Source organism: Cynocephalus volans, chromosome 8 (genome assembly GCF_027409185.1).
Source record: "Cynocephalus volans isolate mCynVol1 chromosome 8, mCynVol1.pri, whole genome shotgun sequence".
NCBI lineage: Eukaryota > Metazoa > Chordata > Mammalia > Dermoptera > Cynocephalidae > Cynocephalus > Cynocephalus volans.
The window spans coordinates 117,742,716-117,750,413 of record NC_084467.1 but is presented as its reverse complement, the minus strand read 5'-3'; positions in this window follow the sequence as shown (position 1 = coordinate 117,750,413).

Here is a 7,698-nt window from a genome sequence, read left to right as displayed (position 1 = left end):
GAGAAGACATGGCAATGTCACTGAGATGCATGACTTAGGTGTGGGGCTGGGCAAACTCCAGGCACCCTTCTGCAGCTGGCATACTGGCTCAGGTTCTCTCTGAGCATCACCTGTTGCTCAGTTGATACCTGCAGGGACCAAGGAACACTCGCTTACCTATTTCAGGGGACCCTCTTTTCCAGGAAAGCCAGAAAGAGCCTTGGGTGCCTGGAGTTTGCCTAGTTCCAGACCTAAGTCATCCATCTCAGGACTGGAAAGAATGGGCCCCAGGGAGAAAGAGGTCAAGGAGAAAGGAGGTTCTATACCCATTGCTAACTTCTGAGCCCACATAGAGAAAAATGGGCCAAGTTCACAGGTTGAACAAGGTGAAAAATGCAGGTCTGTGGGGCCTAGAAGATTCCGAAGCCTAAAGGTGAGACTTTCTTGACCTTGCCTGTTCACAGAGTAGTTATAGGTGACTTGAACAAAGATCTGGCTTTGGAGAAAGGAGAACATAGCCACCTCCCAGCAAGTGTAGATGGTTTAGGAGGAACTGAATGCTGCCCCCAGCACTGCCTCCTCCACTGTCTTCAGGAATTCTCTATCTTGGAATTGGCTCATGATGTGGAAAAGAGGTTTGATTTCTCTCAGGATTCCTGAGAAGCCCACACAGGCTTCCATGGGCTTCAGGACTAGCCTGACTTATCAGCAGGAACCTAGTTCCTATAAGTGGAACACTCCTGAGAGCCAGACAGGCAGTTGGGATCTGAGGCCAGCCAGCTACATCAGGGCATCTTTTATAAACCTTCTACTCTCACTCAGGAATGGATGGCAGTGGGATAATTACAGAGAGAAGTCCCCTGGCTGGAAGTGGGGATTGGTGGCGTCAGGCTGTGGGACAGTGGTGGCAAAGCAGCAGGAGACAGTGTGATTCCAGCTTGCAGAGCGGGGGTGGGGCCTGAAGACAAAGAAAAGAGAAAAGTGAGTATTCTTTTGAGGACTCTCTAGGCCCCTCAGCTCAGAAATCAGGAATAACCAGCCTCAATCTTGCTGCTAGAGAGAGGTTGAACCTTCGGTGGGCAGTGCTTTCTGCTAAGGAGGCTTCAGCTTTCCCCTCCTCCTGCTCAGAGCTGAAAATGAGCTCTGTGCACCCCTCCAAGCCACTGAAGCAGCCCAGAGTGTCTGGGAGGCTGCAAAGGAGTAGAATGGTGCTAGGGAAGTCTGGAGATAGTAGGAAGTGCCGTTTGGTGCATTGTCTTTGTTGATGTAAAACAAAAATTTTTTTTTAAGTGCCCAAACCATTACTGACTTTGTTGTATGGGTATGTGATTTCTTCATATCTTATTTTTACGTTATACTATGTATAAGGTAGATGTTAGCTTGCAGCCCCCTGTCTTCTGCCCTTTGGGTCTTCCAGTCCTTGCAATATCAGACCGGGCTGGTCTAGCCTAGAAAATCCAGTGGTTAGAAAAAAAGAAAAAAAAAAAAAATCCAGTGGTTGGGCTCCACCTTAGAGCACTGAGTCAGATCTTCAGGCAGCTGCCTCCTGGGCACGTGTCCCCTGGCTCCTGGCTGGCTGGGCTCTATGACCTACCTGCCTGCATGTGCCTGTTGCCCATACCACGCTCTGCTGCGGCTTGGAGGCGGTCTCAGAGTTTTGCGCCAGCCAGAGAAGCAGCTCCTCTTGGGCATGACTCAACAGCCTGCCCTGGTGGCTAAGCCATGCTGTCCCTGACTCAGTGGGGTGCCAGTATGTCCTTCACTACCCCTAAAAGCCTGGGCACCCCCATATGTGACTTGGGTCACAGCTGGATATTAATTGGTCTCAGTAAAAGCACTTTGATTAGGCTTGGATGAAAGGGGCCAAGAGAGTTCAAAGCCAGACAGGGCTTTTGGGGTGAGGAAGGGTGGCAGCTGTTTAAGTGACAGTGGATGGGAAACGCTGGAGTCTCAGACAATAAGTCTGGGTTCAGAGGCCATGGAGGCTCAGGAGCAGATAGTTCCTCACTCTGATTTCTCACTCTCACCCCTCCTACCTGCACAGAGTGGGAGCTTGGGAGAGAACTGTGGGAGAAGGGGACGGCTCACTCCAGATCAGAGGTCTCTTCCTTTCATCCTAGGTTGCTGCCCAAGGCGACCCTCCTCCCCTACCACACTCAGATATACCTTGGGAAATCATGCCGAGGTTACCTGAAAGATCCCCATTTCCAACATAATGGAGCTATTCTTAATTTGGCTCGCTTTCAATAACTCCCACCTTCCATCTGTTGTAGCTCCCACAGCTCACACCCCTCCCTGCTGGGTTGTTCTCCTTAAGGTGCAAGCTCTGTGTTCCTTTCTGCATTCTCACCCATGTCCTCTTGGGAGAGGGGTAGCCATCATCTTAGTGCCCCTTGATGACTTTGAGGCTGGGATAGGACTAGGGTTGAGATTTTGTATGGCTTTCTCAGAAGACTTTCAGAAAGAGGAGTCAAGGGGGTGGGTGGAGTGGGGAGCAGAAGGATCTGGGCCTGGAAGAAGCTGCCCAGAGCTGATGAACTTTTCTGCATGGCCCTTGGGGAAAGACTGTTTGTTCCAGGGCTAGTGGAGATGAGCACCGAGTCACACAATCTCAAGACTGAAAGGGACTTCAAAGACCCTCTGGCACTGGAATCTCCTTTGTAAACTCTAGTCAAATGGCTGGACAGTCTGAGCTTGCACACGCTGAGAAACAGGGCACTCGCTACCTCATAAGGCAACCCAAACCATCTCATGTCAGCCCTGATACTCAGAAAGTTCTTAAAATTGAGTCAATATATGTCTTCCTGTGCATCCGGTGCATGGCCCCAGTTCTGCAGTTTGGGACCACACAAAACAAGCCCTGGCTCTTTTTATACACATGTCTTCAGATATCTCCGACCCCAGTGGCTGTACAGCTTGAACCTATGTGGGGAAGTGCCTGCAGTTCTGGAAACACAGGGCTCTTCTGAACTTTTCAGGGTGTGGTTGTTAGAGGCAGGAAACTGTAGGAAGTGGGGAGCCTTTGGCTTTATCCCTTGGGCCGGGCCTGGCTCTCCTGCCAGTAACACTTCCACCGTCCCAGCCAGCCCTGGCAGGGCTGTGCTGCCTCTGAGCCCCACCCCCTTTGGCACCACCTTCCCTTCACTCCTTCCCCTATCCCGGTGTCCAGGCAACAGAAACAAACAGAGGACAGAGTGAAGGCTGGTTACGACAGCTTAGTAGGAAAGGCTCTGAACCAGATGCACATCTTCCTGGGCAACTGCCAGCAGGGCAAGGCAGGCCTAGGGCTGCCCTAAGAGCCAGGGGGACCACAGTACACCTCTGTGGATATGGGTCAGGGAATCCGGATAGCAAAATCAAAGGCAAATTTTATTTCTACAAATTCGGAGGTCAAAGTCCCATTGGACATATGGATTGACTCCTCACCAAGTCTCTCCACACACAGACACATGGTCCAGGATGATCAACCTTAGTTGCCCAGTCCATCCTGAGAGCCTGGCTCTGATCCCAGGGAGGTGCTCTGGTGGTTTGGGTAGATGGTCCCAAGAGGTTCAGTTCTCAAGGATTTTAACTCCTCAGTCCAAAAATAATCATCAGCTGTCACTCCTGGCTTCTCTCTTCTCAATTCATGTCCGGCAGGGTCCTGGCTTATTTCCAAGCACTGAAATATTCTTCCGGCCACCTCTCTGCACCCCCAGTCCTCCCTCCACATGTCATTAGCTTTCCTTCAGATCTCCGTTTAAGCATCATTCCCACCAGCTCAGGGCCTTGCATGGGTTACCATAGCTCATCTCACTGCGGGCTAGGGACCTCTGCCCCACCACAGGGTGCTCTGTACGGACAGAGACAATCTCCTTAATCACTGTTTCCCCAGCCCCGTTTGTTGAACGAAGGTTCGCAGGATGTGGTTGAGCTTGGTGAGGTGAACATTCCTTTTATCTTCAAAGTTTCTTAAGTCTTCCTAAAGTTTGTCATCAGGAATTCATATACTCTTTACAAGCTATTTCCTCTTGCCTCCGCTCCTTCCCTTGATGACAGTTCAATTGATGACATTCAGTCCCTCCTGCCCGCTTTGCTCTTGTGATCAGTGATGTAGTGCAACTTAGGCCACTCCTGTTAGTGATGAGCACTGTGTCTGTGCTGCTTGCTCTTCTGAGTCTGGGTCAGCTCCAGGACACTGCTTGATGGGAGGGATCTGGATATATCTCCCAGAGTCCCCCCTCTTCTGAAGTGGACCAGTGGGAACCAGGGAGGCTTGGGAAGCCTGAGCAGAGTCTCAGGGAGTTCCTGGGTTGCCTGCGTCTGAAGCCTTGCCCTCCAGTCCTGTTTGAGCTTCTGTCCCTAACCCCAACCCACATGCTCCAACTTAACCCCACACATCGATCTTATCCCTCTTTCCACAACTGACTCTAACCCTTCCTCGTCAGAGCTCAATGCCTTCCTGTCACACCACGGTACCACCTCTAAGCCCCCCGTCGTTACAGTCTGTGGCCTCACCTGGCAGTCCTCCTATCCCAAACTTTCACTGAAAGTGGGGTGGACAGACAGCAGTTGCAGTGGCTCCTTAGCTTCTCTGTGACTGTCTGCTTCTCGGAGATTTCCATGATGTTGTCAGTCCATGGTCATTCATAACTCCTGCTCATGGGCTCTTTCCTCTGTGGTATTCTTTGCAGGGCAGCTCCTCCCTGGGTTTAAATGGGATGTGGGAGAGGGGGCTGTGGAGCCTGCTGACTGTGTGTGGGGAGGAGTTTAGAAAGGGTCAGGTGCAGGCCAGGCCAGGGCAGGGGAGGTGGGGAGCTGGGGCCTGACCCTAGGGAGCCTGGGGAAAAGGGTGGGTGGGGAGGTCCAGGCAGGGAGGGCAGGGCTTACAGGAGTGCTGCGGAGTTGCCCTGAAGGGCACCGAGCAGGAGGGCCAAGGCCTCTGCCTGTTCTTCCCCAAAAGTTCTGGGGCTAGGCTGCACCTCATCTCAGAAGCAGTCTCTGGGCTTCTTTAGGGCCTTGTCCTGCTTCTTTCTTTCTCCTCTGTGTCTCTGTCTACTCCTTGATAGGCCTCTTTGATTTGATTTTCTGTTTTTGTATTAGAATAAATGCAAAGACCATCCAAACTGGGGCTATTCTCCCTGGAAAATGCACAGAAAAAGGGGCCGTTCTCTCCTGAGAGCTATGGATTTCTCAGGAAAAAGCAAGAGGCCCTTTTGGAAATGTGTGTGTTGGGTCCCAGGGCATGTCTCTGTTCTAATCTCGGTCTCTGCCCCTTAACTAATGACTATCTCTCCCAATATCCTTCTTCTCCCCCTGGGGTCACAGAAGGAATCCCAATAGGCTCCTGGATCCGTCTGGGCCTTTATGGGACCTGCAAAGGAAGTGGGTAGGGAAATGGGGTGTTGGGGGTAGAGACTTGGTGAGGAAAAAGGAGAGGGAGGAGTTGGGGTAGGGAGCCTCCCAGAAGTGAGGCCTCTTCCTCTGCTGAGGATGAGACCTAGAGAGAAACATGGGCTGGAGTGGGCTGGCTCCAGAGGGAGGGGGCTATGCTATGAAAACTAAGCTGACACCCCAGCACTGTCACCCCATTCCCACCCTCCAAAAACCCTGCAGGGTGAGGGCACTGTAGTGGATTGAGTTCTGTTCCCCCAGAACTCACTGGAGCTTGAACTGTGCTCCCCAAGTTTTATGTATTGGAAACTTAGCTCCCACTGTGACTGTTAAGAGGGTGGAAAATCCTATTATGGTAATTTAAAGGTGGAGCCTTGAAGAGGTGATTGGATTGAAGGATCATGCTGTAGTGAATGGATTAAAAATGGTGGTCAGGGCATGGTTTTGAGGGCTTTAAAAGAGGAGGAGAGTCTCTCTCTCTCTCTCTCCCTCTCCCTATCCCTCTCTCCTTCCACCATCTTGCAAAGTGAGACCCCTGGGTCACTGTCACCACCAGATGGACTTTGGACTTCCCAGCCTCAGAAACAGTCAGCAATAAATTATGTTTTCTTTATAAATCACTCAGTCTCAAGTATTTCTGTTATAGCAACACAAAACAGACTAACATAGGCACAGTTCAGGAAGGCTGACAGCTTCTTTTATAGGCCCCAGTTGCAAGGAGGTGGCAGTTAACCCTCAATGGGTTACAGGATAGCAATGATGGTTCAGGCTGTGAGAGACCCCAATGTGGTGCCCTCAAAAGTGGCCGTTCTTTTAGGAGCACCTAGGCCCTCTGTTTCCCCTCAACTGTTGTCAACTAGACTCCAAAACCAGACCCGCACCCCACCCCAGTAAGTCCCCCTCCGATGGACCCTGTATTCTAGTTCAGTTTAGTGGTGGAGCCCCTCTCATTGCTAATAGTTTCCTGCATCCCCTCCCCAAATGCCTTTCTTGGAACTTGACCAGGTGGTGAGCTTTAGTTGTGGAGCAGGACTTAAGAGGTTACATTTGTTATGGGATGAAGTTACTTCATACTTCTCAGATGGGATCATGTGCATTTGCATCCTTCCTCAAAACCTTGGGACCTCAACCAACATGTGTCACTGATATTCTCCTCGAGTTAAGGGTTAGAAATTCTAGCCAAACCTGGATGTAGCAGATGGAAGCTGAGGTCTTTCTATATTATAAATAAAACCTCATCTTTGAGCTCCATGAATCCCCCTGCCCATATATCTTTAACCCATGTTTTAAACCTAACTACAGCCTATTCTTACTTGAATCTCAAACTCAGTTCTAACCCAGTTGTAACCCCAATCCTAAATCAATCTGAACCCAGCCTTCAATTTAGCTCTAACTCTATTCCAGAGCATAGCTGTAAAATAAACTAAAACCATGTTCCTTATTATAACACAAACCCAGCCATAAACTCTAGCCTGAGTTCTAGCTGTAATTCTAACCCTAATCCCAACCTTAAATCTGATCTCAACCTCATTCATAATTTTAACTAACCCCAAACTTAACCCCAGCTCTAGCCTTCACCCCAACTCTAACATCAGCTCAAGTCCAGAACCCAATTAAACCCCAACCATGCACTTCAGTTTAGTGTTACCACAACCTTACTCCTTTCTTTTCAGTCTCCCTCTTCCTGGTCCCACCTGTTTCCCCTCCAATCACCACTTCCATCTTCCATGCTTTTTTCCCATGAATGGATCTAGTAACCCATAGGGTCACCAAGCCCTTACCTTAGACCACCCTGGACTGAAAGTCAGGATCCTTGGGGACCCCATTTAGCCCCAGCAGCATCACCGTACTGAATCCCCATGTTTCTCCAGACCTCTGTTTCCCCATCTGTAAAATGGGGATAATGATCCCTGGTCTCCAGAGGGTGCAGGACAATCCCATAAACCTCAAAATAGACAAAGAAATAAGGATATTCATTATGTACTTCTGGTGAGCCCCAGAGCACCCTGTTATTGTTGGCAGCTCGAGTGGAGGGTTTGGAATGTGGAGACGCGTGGACTCCTCATGCTTCCTTATTGTTCTGTCTCATTTTTCCCAGAGGGGTGGGCCCTGGCAGCATCCCTGGGCCCCATAACTCTCCCTAAAACTCTTCCCCCTCTGCTCTTCCTGCACCTCACATCAGGGGATAAGGAGGGCCCACGACTCCTTGGTGGGAGCTGAGCTGTAGACAGGACCACTCGTGACCCTACTCCCACTGTGGTGTGTGGGGCAGTCCTGGAGTCCAGGGGGACACAGGCCTGTTACATCACCCTTGGACCAACCAGCAAGGGCTGACCCTCTTTATTC